At 40.3% G+C, this 18,672-nt stretch overlaps 1 protein-coding gene across 7 annotated transcripts in view; it reads left to right on the forward strand.

Annotated features, from left to right (window-relative positions):
- GSAP (gamma-secretase activating protein) overlaps positions 1-18,672 on the forward strand; it is a 214,096-nt gene that overhangs the window by 46,501 nt on the left and 148,923 nt on the right. The window contains exon 1 of one of the 7 annotated variants that reach the window (XM_071215016.1): positions 11,238-11,393. The exons of the other annotated variants lie outside the window; for them this stretch is intronic. The gene's annotated coding sequence lies outside the window, so the exon portion shown is untranslated. Of the gene's footprint in view, positions 1-11,237; positions 11,394-18,672 lie in introns of those variants that run through there. 7 annotated transcript variants of the gene reach the window in all.

Below are 18,672 nucleotides of genomic sequence, written 5' to 3' on the forward strand. Positions count from 1 at the left end.
TGGCATGGGGCCCTACCCAGCCCTTATGAAAATGAGTATCACTGAATAGCCAAGTGTCCCTTAATTGTAAGCAGTCTCAACATAAATGTATTACTGAAACTGTTAGAATTTGGCTAAGAATCACCAAAGAAATACATTTGAATATTAGATATGAAGACCAAGAATCTCAAAAATCCAAGGACTCTTGCATGTCCTTAGAATGACAATCTTCCCATTTCTTTTTACAGTCCATTATGATGGGAGGAGACAACTGGGTAGAAATAAGACAGAATGTTCCTGTTTTGAGGACCATTGAAAGCCTCTGGTGTGGTTTCCTGCCAGCCTTCCACTTTTTTTTAACTGGGGATTTTCACAATTAAAATAACACTGTAATTAGAACTTTCAAAAATCACAAATTAAATAGAAATCTGCAGGCCCTTAGACTCCACTGATGTAGAGTAATATGGAAACGAAATCAGTTTAGACATCTGTTATGCTGATTAACCATCATCCATATCCAGTTGTTAAAATAAAATCTCTAATCTCTATGAATAAATATGATATGTTCAGCTTAGGTCTCATTGCTGTATTTTCTCCAAAGGAAAAAAATTCTTCTAATTTGTTTTATTTCACTCATTTGATTAATTCAGGGAGATACAACCCACACAACCTTCAATCTCTTCTAGTTCAAATTAGACAGATTTAATTTTGACTATATTTTTCTTTAAGCATATTGAATAGACATGGGAAAACCAGAATTTATTCAAAATATTTTGCAAATTAGAGGATAGTTATTAAAGTTCCAAAAGAGGATTCCTTCTCTAGTTGAAACTTCTCTAGCTCAACTAAACTGGTGATAAGGTCATGGCAAAGACAGGCAGGGATGCTTGGAAAGAGCACTGGTATGGATTCTAGGACAGTTACCAACCATTTTTGTGACATTGGTTACATCAGATAATTCTTGGGTCCTTAGTTCCTTAATATGAGGAGGTTGAGCAAGATAATCTCCATGGTTTCTTCTGTAAATTCAAGTTACAGAGACCCACATATTGTGTAAACCATATCATGCATTTCTGCCTTGGAAATTCTGAGTCTCTTCATACAGAAATATTTATTTATTTTTAAGATTTATTTTATTTATTTCTCTCTCCTCCCCCCTCCCCATTGTCCACTCTTTGAGTCCATTTGTTGTGTGTTCTTCTGTGTCTGCTTGCATTCTTATCATGTGGCACTGGGAAGCTTGCTTTTTTGTTGTGTCATCTTGCTGCGTCAGCTCTCCGTGTGTGCGGTGCCATTCCTGGGCAGGCTGCACTTTTTTCATGCAGGGCGGCTCTCCTTGTGGGGCGCACTCCTTCTGTGTGGGGCTCCCCTATGCATGGCACTCCTTGCACCCAGCAGCACTGTGCATGGGCAGTTCACCACACGGGTCAGGAGACCCTGGGTATATAACCCTGGACCCTCCATTTGGTAGGCGGACACTCTATCAGTTGAGCCACAACCTCCCCCTGGAAATATTTATTAATATTTGTGGATTCAGGACATGAACAGCATGCCTAAAATGTCTCATATGATAATGAACTTATTCAATAAACTTACAAAGTTTCCAGCGAATGCAGTATTTTCTTTTTTTAAAGATTTATTATTTATTTATTTTTCTCCCCATCCCTCCCCCCAAGTTGTCTGCTCTCTGTGTCCATTCGCTGTGTGTTCTTCTGTGATCGCTTCTATCCTTATCAGCGGCACAGGAATCTGTGTTTCTTTTTGTTGCATCATCTCGCTGTGTCAGCTCTCCGTGTGTGTGGTGCCATTCTTGGGCAGGCTGCACTTTGTTTCACGCTGGGTGGCTCTCCTTATGGGGCGCACTCCTTGTGTGTGGGGCTCCCCTATGTGGGGAACACCCCCCTGTGGCAGGGCATTCCTTGCGCACATCAGCACTGCACATGGGCCAGCTCCACACAGGCCAAGGAGGCCCAGGGTTTGAACCGTGGCCCTCCCATGTGGTAGGCAGATGCCCTAACCACTGGGCCAAGTCCACTTCCTCACTAATGCAGTATTATGCTTTACAATGTATCTCTATAAAATCTATTGACCACTGCCTTTCCCATTTGATTCAAATTTATGCAAATTCACATTAATGAGCACATTTTCCTTCAAATCACACCTATCATAGTACATGATTTGAGCCCTAAATTTAAATTCACATTGCCTTCTTCTGATCCACTTAAGAAGGTGAAAAGTAATACCCAAACACATTTTGGGATAGTTCTTATTATTAAAAAAAAGAGAGAGAGAACTGAAACTCTACTTAGGATAAGAATTGACTTTGAATTGTGACTCACCCAATTTGGTGGTCAGCCAAGTTTTTAAAAATTAGGTTTGACTGGAAAATTGAGAAAGCAAAAGACTATTAATAATGTTAGGAGGTGGGTGTACGAACAGGTGTAGTAGATTGTGGTGACAGATAAGTGAAATTGCTGCAATTCTAAAGAACCACATCCCCATTTTTAAGGTAACTTTTCAGCAAATGATGGTCTTATGATTCAGAAAAAGATGTACTGAATATTGAGGCAAGACCATCAGGATCTTTTTCAATTAAGGGAGTGGAAATATTTCAACTTGACATTTTCAGACTCACAAATAAGAATGAGTATTATTTGTTTTCATTTGAATTTTGCACCGATAAAGGCGATCAAACATTTTCAGAAGCATATATATTGACTATGACCTGTAATTTCTTCACATCTCACATCCCAGAAGTTACCAGATCTTTCTGACTTTATGTCCTAAATATCTCTCAATTGCATCATCTTTTTCTCTGTCTTCACTCTCACTACCTAGGCTCACAGCATTATCATTTCCTACCATCTTCCTGATTGATCTCCCTGTTTCCAATATTGATTGTTCATTCTGCCAACTGTCTAAAATACAAATCTGATCATGGCCCTCTTTCTGTTTAAAAACCTTCAATTAATTCCCATTGCCTTTAGAATAAAATTTAAACCTTTCAGCGTAATTTAAAATATTTGTTCTGATCTGACTTCTGTCCTTCTGTTCAGCCTTATCTGCCAGCACTTCCTTCTGCAAACTCAACTTTACTCTTATACTGAATGAATTTTAGTTTCCTAGACTCACCTTTCTTCTCACCATATTCCTAATAAATGTACCCACAGCTCCTCTTGCTTAGAATGACTTTGCTTACTCCTTCATCTGGGAAACTCTTGCTCATTCTTTAGGACTTAGCCACCATATCTTTTCAGCATATTTCCTCTCTACTCCAGTTTGCCATTATGCCAGTGTTCTCCTTTTGCATATTCTGACACATACCCCATTGCATGCCTCATTCTACTTTAAAGCACAATGCATTACATTGGAGTGCTATTTTCTGCCTTCCTCTTGACAGAGACCTCATAGCGGAAAAGGACTCCATCTTGTTCATCCTTTTGCCTCAACACTTAGCATAATGCCTGGCACATAGTATGAATGTATGTATGCTAAATTACAAAATAACAAAGTTACGTTAAAATAATCAAAGCATGATTAGTCTAGGAAAGAAAAGTTCAACATGAACAAGGTTAAAATGGGATTAATTACGGCAGTTGTTGGTTCAAATTGTTTTTAATGCTACTGAAATTGTTAGAACTTGCAACAAAAAAGGCCCAAAATAAAGAAGAAAAAAAAAATTCACAGTACACATTATTTTCTATTTGACCAAAAACACCAATATTAAAATAATAACAACAGGGAAGCAGAAGTGGCTCAATTGATAAGGCCTCCACCTACCATATGGGAGGACTGGAGTTCGATCCCTGGGGCCTCCTGGTGAAAAAGAAAACATGCTCGCACAGCAAGCTGAGTGCCTGTGCAGTGAGCGAGTGCCCATGTGTGAGCCAGTGCCCGTGCAAGTGAGTCACACAGCAAGATGATGATGCAACAAAAGAGAGACTAAAGGGAGAGTCAAGGTGAGGCACACCAGAGACCAGGAACTGAGGTGGCACAATTGACAGGGAACCTCTCTCCACATCAGAAGTCCCCAGGATTGAACTCTGGTGAATCCTAGAGGAGAAAGACAAGAAGAGAAGAAAAAAGAGAAATAGATACAGAAGATTACACAGTGAAGGGACACAGACAAAAAAATATCAACAGGCTTTCCTGATACTCTTTTATTGTACTTGGAAAGAAAAGGAATACGTTTTTCTTTTAATTCATAATTTTGATTTTCATTATAATTTCCCCTCTCTCATGATGCAGTTATCCCTGGTATCTTAAATCTCTGAAACCTTACAATCCCAGTTGAAACAGAAGAGATAACTACTGTTTATACCTCTTCAACTATTTCTAAAGGTTTTTAAAATTTTTAATTAAAAAATATGTAGATTACATAAATATCACATAAAAAATATAGGGGATTCCCATATGCCCCACTCCCCACACCAACCACATTTACCCACATTAACAACATCCTTCATTAGTGTGGTACATTCATTGCAATTGATGAACACATTTGAAGCATTGCCATTAAACATGGATTATAGTTTACATTGTAGTTTACACTCTCTCCCACACAAGTCTATACGTTATGGAAAGATATATAATGGCCTGTATCTGTCATTGCAGTGTCATTCAGGACAATTCCCAAGTCCCGAAAATGCCCCCATATTACACCTGTTTTTCCCTCTCCCTGACCTCAGAACCTCCAGTGGCCATTGCCTGCACATCAATGATAAAATTCTTCCATTGCTAGAATAACAATAAGTCTGTAGTAGAATTCCAGTAAGTTCTCTCTTGTCCACAGTTCATTCCCCAATCCTGAGGACTCTGGGATGCTGATGTCCACACCACCTCTAACTGAGAGGGGGCTTCAGTCCCATACGGCTGATGATGGGAATCTCTTGCTTGCAGTTGTAGACCCTCTCGGTTTCTTGGTATGGTGGTTGTCCATCATCACCTTATTTCTAAAGTTTTTAGAAATTCTGCTTTTAGGCTCACAATAGAGATCAGTAAAAAATGCTGATCCTGAAACAGTATAATTTTATTGGGAGAAACAGCAGGCAAAGCAAGGATGAATGTCCAAAGTTTGGATACCCAGGAAATATTACCTTATTTTTCTATATGCCTGTCGTTCTATATACTTAATTTCTAAATAAATGCCAGTAGAAAATCTAGAATGAGAAGGGATAGAAACTTAATCTTTGTCAATTTTTACTTACCTTTCCTCCTTGAGGTCTATGGGCTGATGATGTAGTTCCTGGGTATCAGAAAGGGTGGGGGGAACAGGTGTTTAGTCCTTGTTCTCATCATCTAACCAGCCTTTACTCTGGAGTATTTTTGTAACACAAACACATGGGCAGATGACACAGTGCAGCCACAGGATACTCCCAGTTGATAATCATCTGAAATTGGCTACTATAGACACCTGAGATTCTGAGAACAAAAGATGACAGCAGGGGAGTGGATGTAGCTCAAGTGGTTGAGCACCTGCTTCCCATGTAACAGGTCCTAGGTTCGATCACTGGTACCTCCTAAAAATAAACAAACAAACAGACAAAACATTGAGGAGTGGATGTAGCTTAGTGGTGGAGCACCTGCCTCCCATGTACAAGGTCCTGGGTTCAATTCCTGAAATCTCTTTTAAAAAAAGTGATAGCATGCTGCTCTTTACCAGAACTGAATGATTGATTTTATTGTCTATGCTCAAAAATACTTAATATATCTTCTGAAAAGCTAAGCCAATTCCAAATAAATTAAAGTGTTATATAATGCTTGATGCATGTAATAATTTCCAAGTAAGTTACAATGTTATATAAGGTTCAATGTATATAATATTATATTTGCCAAAAAGTTATTAATAAAAGATAATTTTTGTTTATAGGAAATCATGATAACTAAACAAATCCCATCGTCATTAAACATAAAGGAAAATAATATTGGCTTTAAAATACACAACAATTAAAGCCCACCCAGAATAACACATGTCAGTATAACCTTATATGAAACAGTAGAAAAAACGCTGGGAAAAACACATTCTGAAGTATTAAAAGTGATTATTTCTAGGTGGTAGAATAATTGGCAACTTAATAATTTTTCCATTTTCTGAATTTTTAATAATGGATATGTATTATGTTTAGAATAAAAGTAATTCAAATGTACCTTTAAAATTCTGCTTTTGGAGGTGATTGTTATTGAGAGAGACAGCAGGTGTGTGTATATGTGTCTTTGTGTGCACAGTATGTTGAGAAGAATATGCGAGAGCAGATTACACTCTAGTGCAGTAGGGAGAAACTGAAATGATATGGTGGGAGGGCAAGCAATTAATGTAGGTGAAAGAAGCAGGTAAATTGGAAAGGGCATAGGCTATTTCAGTGCCAGCTGATTATTGAAAATGGGACTACTGCTCAATATCAAATTTTCATGAGAAGCCAGATAACTCGATTTTTATGTGAACATTTTTAATGTTGCACAACAATTTTTTTTCAGTTGTCCTACATTATATCTACTAAACCAAAGATGACCTCAGGCCAGATGTAGTTTTCAGGCAGCTCATTTGTGACTTCTGCTCAGACCTTTTGACTCATACTTTGATAAGTCAGTTTACAGTGTTTCCCAACATTTTTGACATCAGGGCACATATGAATACATGATATCATTTGCATGGCACACCAAAAGTAGCTTATTGTGGCCTAGTGATATCTGAACTGTGTGTTCCTGGTGGCTAGGCCTCAGGCCCTACTCCCTGGATTAATGAAGGGCTGTAGGAGTGCCTATCATGGGCATCCATCTAGCCCATTTGCAGCATCCCACTGTACCCCACCGTTAGGAAGCTCTGCGTTAGGAAGCGTGTTTGGAGAAAATGATCCATGGTTTTTAGGGAGTACTAAAATAGGGAACAGGGATGTGGGGGAGAAATCCCAGGATGAAGAACACAATCTTGGTGAAAGGAGTTGGTGGGAAGCAGGAAGAGTGGCTGGCTGGGCTAGAGCACCTCGCTGAAGAACTTAAGTGCTGATTATCGGCTACTGTAAGTTCCTTAAAGGCAAGGATTGGGAAACGGACTTGGCCCAGTGGTTAGGCTGTCCGCCTACCACATGGGAGGTCCGCGGTTCAAACCCCGGGCCTCCTTGACCCGTGTGGAGCTGGCCCATGCGCAGTGCTGATGCACGCAAGGAGTGCCACGCCACGCAGGGGTGTCCTCTGCGTAGGGGAGCCCCATGCGCAAGGAGTGCACCCGTAAGGAGAGCCACCCAGCGTGAAAGAAGAGTGCAGCCTGCCCAGGAATGGCGCTGCCCACACTTCCCGTACCGCTGATGACAACAGAAGCAGACAAAGAAACAAGACGCAGCAATAGACACAGAGAGACAACCCGGGGAGGGGGGGGGATTTAAATAAATAAATAAATCTTTAAAAAAAAAAAAAGGCAAGGATTGTAAATGTCTTTGTATCCTTCGAGCCTAGCACAAGTGCTGACATAGAAAGTGCTTAAACACATTTGTCGGGGGCGGCGGACTTGGCCCAGTGGTTAGGGCATCTGTCTACCACATGGGAGGTCCGCGGTTCAAACCTTGGGCCTCCTTGACCCATATGGAGCTGGCCCATGCGCAGTGCTGATGCGCACAAAGAGTGCTGTGTCACGCAGGGGTGTCCCCCACGTAGGGGAGCCCCACACACAAGGAGTGCACCCCTGTAAGGAGAGCCGCCCAGTGCGAAATAAAGTGCAGCCTGCCCAGAAATGGTGCCACACACACGGAGAGCTGTCACAACAAGATAACACAACAAAAAGAAACACAGATTCCCATGCTGCTGACAACAACAGAAGTGGACAAAGAAGATGCGGCAAATAGATACAGAGAACAGACAACCGGGGTGGGAGGGGGGGAAGGGGAGAGAAATAAATAAATAAATCTTTGAAAAAAAAACCCATTTGTGAATGAATGGAGTACAACCTTGGGGTGCTGATTAAGTAAGGACAGGCCTTTTGGCAAGATTCTACCATTTTTCAAGAAAGTTGCTAGAGAGACTGATGAACTTGGGAGAGTACAAGACTAAGACACAAAAATCGGTGGTCTTTCTCTACACCAGCAATGAACAATCTGAAAAGGAAATTAAAACCAATCCCATTTATAACAGCATCTCTGAAAGAATAAAATATCTAGGAATAAATTTAACTAAGGATGTAAAAGTCTTATACACTGAAAATTACAAAAGATGGCTGAAAGAAATTAAAGAAGACCTAAACAAATGGAAGGACATACCATGTTCATGAATTAGGAGGCTTAATGTTGTTAAGATGTCATTACTACCTAAAGAGATTCACAGATCCAACACAATCCCAGTGGAAATTCCAGAAACCTTTTTTTTGCAGAAATGAAAAACCCAATTCTCAAATTCATATGGAATGGCAAGGGGTCCTGAATAACCAAAACCATCTGGAAGACAAAGAACAAAGTCGGAGACTCATACCTCCCAGTAATCAAAACAGGTACAGTAATCCAAACAGTGTGGTACTGACATAAGGGCAGACAAATAGACCACTGGAACAGAATTGAAAGTTCAGAAATAAATCCACATATCATGGCCAAGTGATTTTTGACCAGGGTTCCAAATCTACTCAATAGGGAAAGAATAGTCTCTTTAACAAATGAAACTGGGGGAAAAAATGGGTTTCACATATACACAAGAATGAAATTGGACCCCTACCTTACACCTCACACAAAAATTAACTCAAATGGTTAATTTTTGAGATGGATCAATGACCTAAATATAAGAGCTAAAACCATAAAGTTCTTAGAAGAAAATATAGGAGAAAATCTATAGGCTCTTATATTAATCAATGGATTCTTGGAATTTATGACAAAAGCATAAACAACAAAAGAAAAAGGGGGTGGCAGACTTGGCCCAGTGGTTAGGACATCTTACCACATGGGAGGTCCACAGTTCAACCCCGGGCCTCCTTGACCCATGTGCAGCTGGCCCATGCGCAGTGCTGATGCACGCAAGGAGTGCCGTGCCACGCAGGGGTGTCCCCCACGTAGGGGAGCCCCATGCGCAAGGAGCACGCCCTGTAAGGAGAGCCGCCCAGTGTGAAAGAAAGTGCAGCCTGCCCAGGAATGGTGCCACCCACACGGAGAGCTGACACAACAAGATGACACAACAAAAAGAAACACAGATTCCCATGCTGTGGACAAAGAAGACACAGCAAATAGACACAGAGAACAGACAACAGAGGTGGGGGGGGGAGGGGAGAGAAATAAATAAATAAATCTTTAAAAAAAAAAGAAAAAGGTATATTGGATTTCATCAAAGTTAAAAACTTTGGTACATCAAAGGACATTATCAAGAAAGTGAAAAGACAGCCTGGAATTGAAGAAAATATTGGAAACATAGGTAAGGATTTAATATGCAGAATATATAAAGAACTCCTGCAACTCAACAATGAAAACAACCCAATTAAAAAATGGACAAAGGGGAAGCGGCTGTGGCTCAATCAGTTGGGCTCCCGTCTATCATATGGGAGGTCAGGGTTCGCATCCCAGGGCCTCCTTGTGAAGGCAGGCTTGCTGGCAAGTTGTGGGGAGGCACTGTTTGCAAGTGCCACGGAATGCCACCAGTGGGCAAAGCACAGCAGAGAGCTGATTCAGGAAGGTGATGCAACAAAAAGGGAGACAAGCAAAAATGCAGAAGAATGCGCAGCGAATGGACACAGAGAGCAGACAGCAAGCAAGCCATAAGGAGCGGGGTGGGGGGGGTAATAAATAAATAAAAATAAATACAGACACAGAAGAAGGCAGAGCAAATGGACACAGAAAGCAGACAGCAAGCAAAAAGTCTCAAGGGGGCGGGGTTAAAAAATGGGCGAAGGACTTGACAGATATTTCACTGAAGAAGATATATAAATGGCGAATAAGTACATGAAAAGATATTTACCATTATTAGTCATTAGGGAAATGCAAATCAAAACCAAAATGAGATACAAATGTTGGTGAGAATGTGGAGAAACAGGGGCCCTTGTACATTGTTGGTAGGAATATAAAATGGTGCAGCCACTGTGGAAAAACAGAAGGTTCCTTAAAAAGTTAAGTATAGAATTGCCATATGATCCAGCAACCCCACTTCTAGGTATGTACCCAAAAGAATTCAAAGCAGGGACTTGAACAGATATTTGCACACTAGTGATCATAGTAGCATTATTCAGAACTGCCCAAAGGTGAAAGGAACCTGAGTGTCCATCAGTGGATGAATGGATAAATAAGATGTGGTATAAACATACAATAGAATACATTCAATAGAAGACTTTTTCATCACCCCAAACAGAAACTTGTACTCTTTAAGTAATAACTCCCCATTTCCTGCTCCCCCCAGCCTCTAGTAACCTACCAATATATACATATATATACACACACACATACACACAAACACACACGCCACATTTTGTTTATCCATTCATTTGTCCCTGAGCACTTGGGTTGTTTCCACCTTTTGGCTATCAAGAACAATGCTGCTAAGAACACTGGTGTTTAAGTGTCTGTTTAAATAGTTGTTTTCACTTCTTCGGGGTATATACCTAGTAGGGGAATTGCTGGATCATATTGTAATTCTCCTTAACTTTTTAAGGAACTGCTAAACTATCTGGTCTTGTTTAAATCTTTTGGAAAATACTGGTGTTTTTTATTTCAGCAGGCAATTGCCTTGGTAGGTTCAGGTCACAAGTTCCAACCAACCTTCTGTGGGTTGTGGTTCCACTGCTAGTTCAGTTTATGAAGGCTTTGCAGTTCTTTTTTTTTTAATTGTCTTTTTTTCTTTTTTTAAAGATACATAGATCACAGAGAATGTTACATTAAAAAATAGAAGAGGTTCCATACACCCCACTCCCCACCCCTGTTTGCAGTCCTTTTAACATCTGCCCTGCGTGTGAACCGGCTGAGACCTGGGCACTGGTCTGTCCTGTAGTTCAGTTCTCAACGTTTTTGATGTGCTTTTTAGGGTCAGATTCATGCAAGGCCAGCCTGTGGGTCAGCCCGAAGTTCATTAACAACTTTAGGAGATTGCTTTTCCAAATTCCTGCCCCTAAGATCTCCCTAGAACTTTTGGTTTCCTAGGCTTCCCTTTTCAACCCTCCAGTCAGAAAATCAGGACTTTTAGCTACTCCTTTCTGCCAAGCACTTCTTGTGACTGCACCTACTTCTGGGATCAAACAGTAAGAAGAGAGAGAGAGAGTTTATAAAGATTCATCCTGCAGGCACCACAACTCCTTTGTCCAGAGAAGAAGCTTCGCCTCCCTCAGAGCTCCGGCACCTATGACTCCCCACCACCGTTCCTGCTGACACCACTGCTACCCCCGGATTGCCTGGGGGCTGGTCCAAGAGAGAAGGGAGAAAAGAAAGAAGAGGAGGAGGGAGGAGGAGAGGAAGAAAGAAAACCAGGTGATTTTCCCTCTTCTTTCTAAGAATTAGGGATCCCTTTTTGGGGCCAGAACTAGTAGGCTTCCTCTGCAGCTTCTGTACATTTCTGGCTTCTGACTTCCAGGTTTTGGGCTGCCTTGAGTCCAGGCCCCGTGCACTGGAGGGAAAAGAAAATGGGAAACTTGCTGCTGATTGAGAGTCCTCAAATAACTGATACTTGTTCAGGTTTTATGTATCACTCAATGGGAGAGACAGGGTGGAGTCTGCTTAGCCAGGACTGGAGCCTCTATGTTCTGTATTTTGTTTTTTTGCATACTGTATTTTAACTTGTTATTAGAGAATGAGCATTTTCGGTTTTTAAAAAACTAGTTAATGGGTGCATCCACACTCTCTTGGTTGGACAATTAGGTTGTTTCCTGTTTTTCCCTATTATAAATTGTGATGAATGTATAGTTAGGAAAACTCAGGAAGATCTCTCTTTTTGTAGGACCTAGGCCTTCCAAGCAATTTCACACTATAATGCCACTCTCCTTTTCACAACCAGACTATCTCTTAAATTGGCTGAAACTTAGTAGGCTTTCAAACTAAAAGCAGCTTTGTTACAGTGCGATAGTTTGAATTTGGGCCTAAATGTTGTGTTTGACTTTTACTGCCATGACTGGCTTGTAATGATTTAATTCAAGTGCGTGGGGGGTCCAGCCTGTGCAGGCCTGGCGATTGCTGATAAAGACTCCTAGTACATATGGATAGCCACTTAATTGTTAGAGCCCTCTGGCTCACTCCCTCTCCAGGACAGCCTGGCATAATAGGATGCAGGACAGGGCCATGTGTTATACTGCTGTTCTTCTCCCATGGATATGAGGGAGACCCGGAGATCTTGGAAGATCCATAGCCATCTAGATGTCACTGCTTCTCTTTCCACCATCTGTATGCCTGCATCTTACCTGGAGAGGTGAGGATTATAACTCTCTCCTGGGGTAGGGATGCTCATTTTTCCATTCCAATGGATGGAATGGAGGTAACATAAAGCTTGCTTTTTGTTCTATTGTGTACCATGAGTCTGCATTCTCTTTGTAAGGGTTTATGATTTAAGGAAAAAGAACCAAATTTTTCTGGAAAAGGCAAGGAAGGATTCTACCCTAGAGCCTTCAGAGGGAGCATGGTTCTTTCAACACCCTGATTTTAAACTTTTGGCCTCCAGAAGTATGAAAGAATAAACTTGTTTAGAGAAAAGAAAAGAAAAAAAAATCTAGCTTTTAGCACCACTTTGAGAAGTAGGAAATTAGTCTGATTTTCTTTTGTCAAAATTGATACCTGAATATTGTTAAGTTTCTCTCATGAAAGATAGTACTAATTTGTATTTCACTACTCCTAACCAATAATTCTCATTTTTAATATTCGTTAATTTGATATATTAAAGATATTGGTTCCTTGTTTTAAATTCATACTTTTTAAATTGCTAGTGAAGTTGAACCATTTTCACATTTACCACCAGTCGAATTTCCTCTTTTGTGAATTGTCTATTCTTGTTCATTGTCCATATATTTCCCCTTTCGAGTATGTGTGTTTGTGGTAAAATATACATAACATAAAATTTACCATTAACAACATTTAGTGCATTCATGATATTGGGCGACCATCACCACTACCTAGTGCTGGAGTATTTTCATCACACCCAAAAGAAACTCTGTATCCATTAAGTCACTCGCCACCTGTTTTTTTGTTTGTTTTTTTTTTAAGATTTATTTTATTTATTTCTCTCTCTTTTTCCCCTCCGCCCCATCTTGCCATTTCTGCTCTCTGTGTCCATTCACTGTGTGTTCTTCTGTGTCGCTTGGTTCTCGTCAGGCAGCACGGGGAATCTGTGTCTCTTTCTGTTGGATCATCTTGCTGCATCAGCTCTCTGTGCATGTGGCACCCCTCCTGGATGGGCTGCATTTTTCACATGGGGCAGCTCTTCTTGTGGGGCACACTCCTTGTGCATGGGGCACCCTTACACGACTCCCCACTTGTTTTAAAAATTTTATATTTTTATAAAGATTTACCATTTCATACTTACCATTGAGAAAAATCAGTAGTGGAAATATATAAAAACATAATGAGCTTACTTCCCCAGATCTGAGATCATTTTACTGTCTTGTTTACTCTAGGTTTACCTAGGAGGTTGATGGCAAGGGCCTACATTAATAACTGAAATCTAGAAAGAATCAAAAAGCCTTGTCCTGGTTTGAGTCTTTTGGGAACCCCAGAAAATTATGTTCTTAGGATAAACCATTCCTGTGCATGGAAACCTATTGTATGTGGGGCCTTTTGGTTAGATTCAGTTAAAGGACCTTTTGATTAGAACACTTTAGATTAGATCACCTCAGTTAAAAGGCCTTCGTTTAGGTTGCTGAACCTAAGCAACTCTTAATCCTTTTACTGGAGTCTTAAATAAGTGGAGACACAGAAAAAGAGAACTACCATTTTTACCCGGCCATGTGAGAGAGGATTCCAGGATGGCCCACAGCTGAGCTCGGGGAGAAAGTAAGCCTGGAGAAGAAGGCGGAGTCCAGCTGCCATTTTGCCTTGTCATGTGGCGTAAGTCCAGGATTGCCAGCATAGGTGGCCCTTTGGTAAGATAGCATCTCTGATGTTGCCTTTTTGGGCCTTTTTGTAGCCTCAGAACTGTAAGATTTTACCCTAATAAATTCCCATTATAAAATCCAACACTTTTCTGGTATTTTTGTATTGGTAGCCTTTAGCAAACTAAAACAAGCCTTAATTAAGATAATGTCTTAGATTTTCTTCTAACCTTTGATCAAACCAATTACAAATGCTCTTCTCTTTGCTCTGCCTGTCTTCTGATGGAGGTGCTAACAAGGAAGCCAGGACACCAAGCAAGCCTAAAGCAGGATAGTGAAAAAGACAGGGTCAACTAATAGGCAAACCAGGCCCTGAATAATTAAAGAGCCTCTGTTTGACTTAGAACAAATCCTTGTTCCTTGGTTTTGATAACACTGAATGTGGGCAACAGTACTTGCCATAGACTGTTATTCCATATGTACTGTTCTCCGCCATTGGTCTTGCTAACCTGGATGATTCCAGTCAAGGAAAACCATTCCTTTTCAGATTTTCTATCTGGAAAAGAATGCAGATGGATATAGAATAAAGAAGAGAGGACTAGGAAGTGAGGATTCTGCTCCCAGCTGTGCCACTTGCTAGCTATTTGTCTGTCCTTGGGTGAGTCCCTAAACCTCCCTGAGTGTGGGTTACCTTATCTACAAATTAAGAACCATGATATTTATGGATCTATTATGAGGCTCAAGTGAGACAATTGTAGTGAAAGTGCTTTGTAAACAATAAAACACACTATAGTTCTAGGGTAATATTAATACAGTGTTGACAAATCTTTTCTCTAAGGCAATGTTTAACTTGACGATGTCTGTGTATTTTTAAATAAATAATCATTTACTTTGTAATCTTTACAAAATAGATGGAGGCTTTAGTTTCAGATCCATAAAAAAAGGCAAATTACACATCCTGATTTGACTCAGATCTATAAGTGTACTCACTAGATCTCACTTTCATTTTTGTTTTAATTACAGCATGGAAAGAGTAGAAGATTTAAAATTATACCTTTCAAAACTAGTCATTATTTAGTGACTCTACATTTAAAAATATTATTCATGTCTTTAGAAGAAACCGTCAGGTTTTTTATTGTTAACTTTGCCTAAATATAAATTTATTGACATGATGATAGTAATGGTTTTTAGAATTTTTTCAACATTTTATTTTACTTTATTTTAATTTTAGTAGGTACCAGGGATTTAACCCAGGACCTGGTACATGAGAAGCACGCACTCAACCACTAAGCTGTCATCGCTCCCCAAAGAGAGTTATTTTGTTGTTGTTGTTGTTTGCTTTGTTTTTAGGAGGTTCTAAGAATTGACCCCAGGACCTAGTACTTGGGAAGCAGGTGCTCAACCACTGAGCTACATCTGCTCCTCTCAAAATTTTCTTAAAGCTGTAATAATTTAGAAGACAAGTGATTATAATGGTTGAAGTTAAGTTGCTTATTCATTTGATTTTGTATGGCTATAAATAAACGTGAGAATTCACAGAATCATGTAACTAGAAAAGCTGCACACACAATCTCTCCCTTATTCCCCCATTCCACTTTAGTATGGTGTACTAGAAGAAAAACAAACCTGTTGCTATTTGAAAAGAGTGATAACTTTCACACGTACTTGCTCCAGACCACCATTATTTCTTGCCTAGTATTTACAATAGCCTTCTGTCTGGTTTTCCTGTGTTCTTAAAATAATGGCCTGAGGCTTCTGCTAAAATCCAAATCAGGGAGTGGATGTGGCTCAAGCAGTTGAGTGCCTGCCTCTCACATGGGAGGTCCTAGATTCAGTTCCCGGTGCCTCCTGAAAAAAAAACAAAAACAAACAACAAGCAAAACAAATGGGAAAGCCAACTTAGGGAAGCTGATGTGGCTCAGGGGTTGGAGCTGGTTTCCCACACACGAGGTCCTGGGTTCAATCTCCAGCCCTGGTACTCAATATAAATAAATAAATAAACAAACAAACAAATAAATAAAAACAGATCATGTCACTTATTTGCTCAAAAATTTACAAGGCCCTTCTCTTCTCAGTCCTCATTTTCTGCCCACTGGTCTCACTGCCTCCATCTAGCCACACTGGCCTCTTGAACACCCCAGGTCCACTTGGTCTCAGGGCCCTGCCTGTGATGCTGTTCTCTCAGAACTCTGCAGGAGGGGCTTCCTCATTGCCTTCAGGTCTATTCTCAGTGAGGCCTTCCTGTCACCTCTTTTACTTGCAATTCTCACCTCCTATACCCTGTATTTCTATAATGCTTATCACCACCTAACATATATTTACTTATTTCTTTTGTTTATTGTCTGTCCCCTCCCTAGAATGTAAGCCCCGTGAGGGCAGAGAATAGAGGGTAAGCCCAAAGGGCAGTATTTTGCCTGTTTAATTCACTGCTATATCCTCAATGCCCCAAATAGGACCTGCCTCATAGTAAGAACTCAATAAATGTCTGCTGAATGAAAGAATGAATCAAACAAGCCTAAGTAATGGTCTTGTTTGATTTGTAACACTGTAAAATTTGCAAAATTTCCATCAAACCTTACAAAAGTTACAAAAACTTTTTTTTTAGGAGGTACCAGGAATTGAACCTGGGACCTCATACATGGGAAGCAGGCACTCAACTACTGAGCTATACCTGCTCCCCAAAAAGTCCCAAAACTTTTGATATCATCTGATGATACCTATGACTGTAACACCCAGGGTATCAGCATTTTACTCTTCCACCCCTACCCTCTCAATGTTTTGGTCACTCTATGTATCTAGACTTAAGATCTCCGTTAATTCATCTCTATCCTCTTTAAAGTAATTTTAATTGTGCAAACCACTTCTCATTTGGAAGAGGAAAGAAGGAAAGAATTGAATGATAATGAAACACCTGTCCTTTGCTTAGATGCTATAATCTTCTGATGGTCTTAGTTTTGGACACCCATTTTCTTCTTCCTCTTTCTCCTCAATCTTAAAAATATAGGTATTATAACAGGATTTTGCCTGTATTTCTTCTCTTACTTTGCATGCTGTCCATTAGCAATCTTATCTACTTTATGGTGTCCATTATCTCCTCTTCTTAGGTTAGTCTCAACTTTATAAGCTCAGCCTTGACTTTTCTACTTGGTTCTTGATGCTACATTTCCAGTGCCAGACTGGGCATAACCCATCTTCCCCTCTTTCAAGATCCCAAACCTATGTCTGAAACCAAATTTATCTTTTTACCTTTAAAACTGGCTCCTGTCCCAGTAACTCATTTCTTTTAATAACCCTTCCTTCTCTCACATTTTGAAATGTTTCCAAGGCTTGCGATCTTTCATGACTTGCTTCACATTCAGTCAGTTGTCAGGCCTTGTTGCTAATACTTGTATAATATCCTTGATTCATCCCCTTCTTTGCTTTCATTAGGTCTCAGGTGAGGCCTGAAATAATGCATTTCTAATAAGCTTCTGGGTCAAGCTGATGTTGCTGGATCAAGCTGATGTTGCTGGTCCATGGACAATATGTTGAGTAACGAGGGCCTGCCCTAGGCTGACAATGGCCACGTGAACTTCACCTTCCACGGCCAATATGGCTGCCACAATTCTCTGTGATATTGCCACAGTCTTGAGTTCTTTTCCGTGACACAAAAGATTTGAATAATTACATGGATAGAAAAAAAGCTTTTAAAAAATTGAAATCATCCATAATGGATAATTCAGAATTAGTCATTAACGCTTTGATGATGATGTTATCATTTTATTTCTTTCCTTCTGTGCATATAAATATATGTTCAGATCATACCTGAATATATATAAAGGGACTTCTCTTTTGCTGCCCAGTGTATAAATCTGCTCCCCGAATTTGTTGAATCCCCCACCTTAAAAAGTAAAATCTGCCTTCTTCTCTATATGATAAAAATCCCTGATGCTCCTTTCTCAAATTCCCTTATGGCTGGGGACTGAGGGCTAGGGAATTCAGTGCAGCCAAGCAGATGCATCCTCTCTAGACTTTGATTCAGGAGCTGGTGACTCAAAGTAACAGGGGTGACGCAGACTCTGTTCTGGCCAGGATGCAGCAGTGAGGGCAGCTGCATCCGGTTTCCAGTAGCAGCAGAGACAGCTGTGCAATGTCACTGTGCAGTGTCCAGCCTCCCAGGTCTTGGCAATGCAAGCCGTGGGGTCAGTGCTTGGCAGCTGCAGTGGTGACTTCATGGGACCAGTTCTGTGAAATGCTCTGGGTGTGCTTCTTGCCTGGCTGGTTCTCCTTCTCACCTTCGCAGCTTAAATTTAATTTGCAGGCAGTGAATACTGATACTAACAATAACTAACTCTTAGTGCTTGCTATGTGCCAGGTACATTTCTATGTGCTTTATGTATATTAACTCATTTAATCTTTACAACAATCCTACAAGGTACATACTAGTGTTATCCCCATTTTACAGATGATGAAATTGAGTTACTAAGAGGTTAAGTTGTTGCCTAAGGTCATGTATCAGTAAAAGGTGGCTCAGAGATTGACACCTAGGCAGCTGGCACAGTTCTTAACCACACAGTTCTTAATTCTATTCTGCCTCCATAAGAGCCCCGGCTGATACACGTAATGTCTTTTAACCTAATTTGTCTTATAACAAAATTTCATGAGCATTTTCCATGTTATCTGATGTTCATCTAAGTATCATTTAAAGTAGCTCTTCCATTATAAGGAAGATTCTTGACTTATTTACCCAATTCCCT

Source organism: Dasypus novemcinctus, chromosome 5 (assembly GCF_030445035.2).
Source record: "Dasypus novemcinctus isolate mDasNov1 chromosome 5, mDasNov1.1.hap2, whole genome shotgun sequence".
Taxonomy (NCBI): domain Eukaryota; kingdom Metazoa; phylum Chordata; class Mammalia; order Cingulata; family Dasypodidae; genus Dasypus; species Dasypus novemcinctus.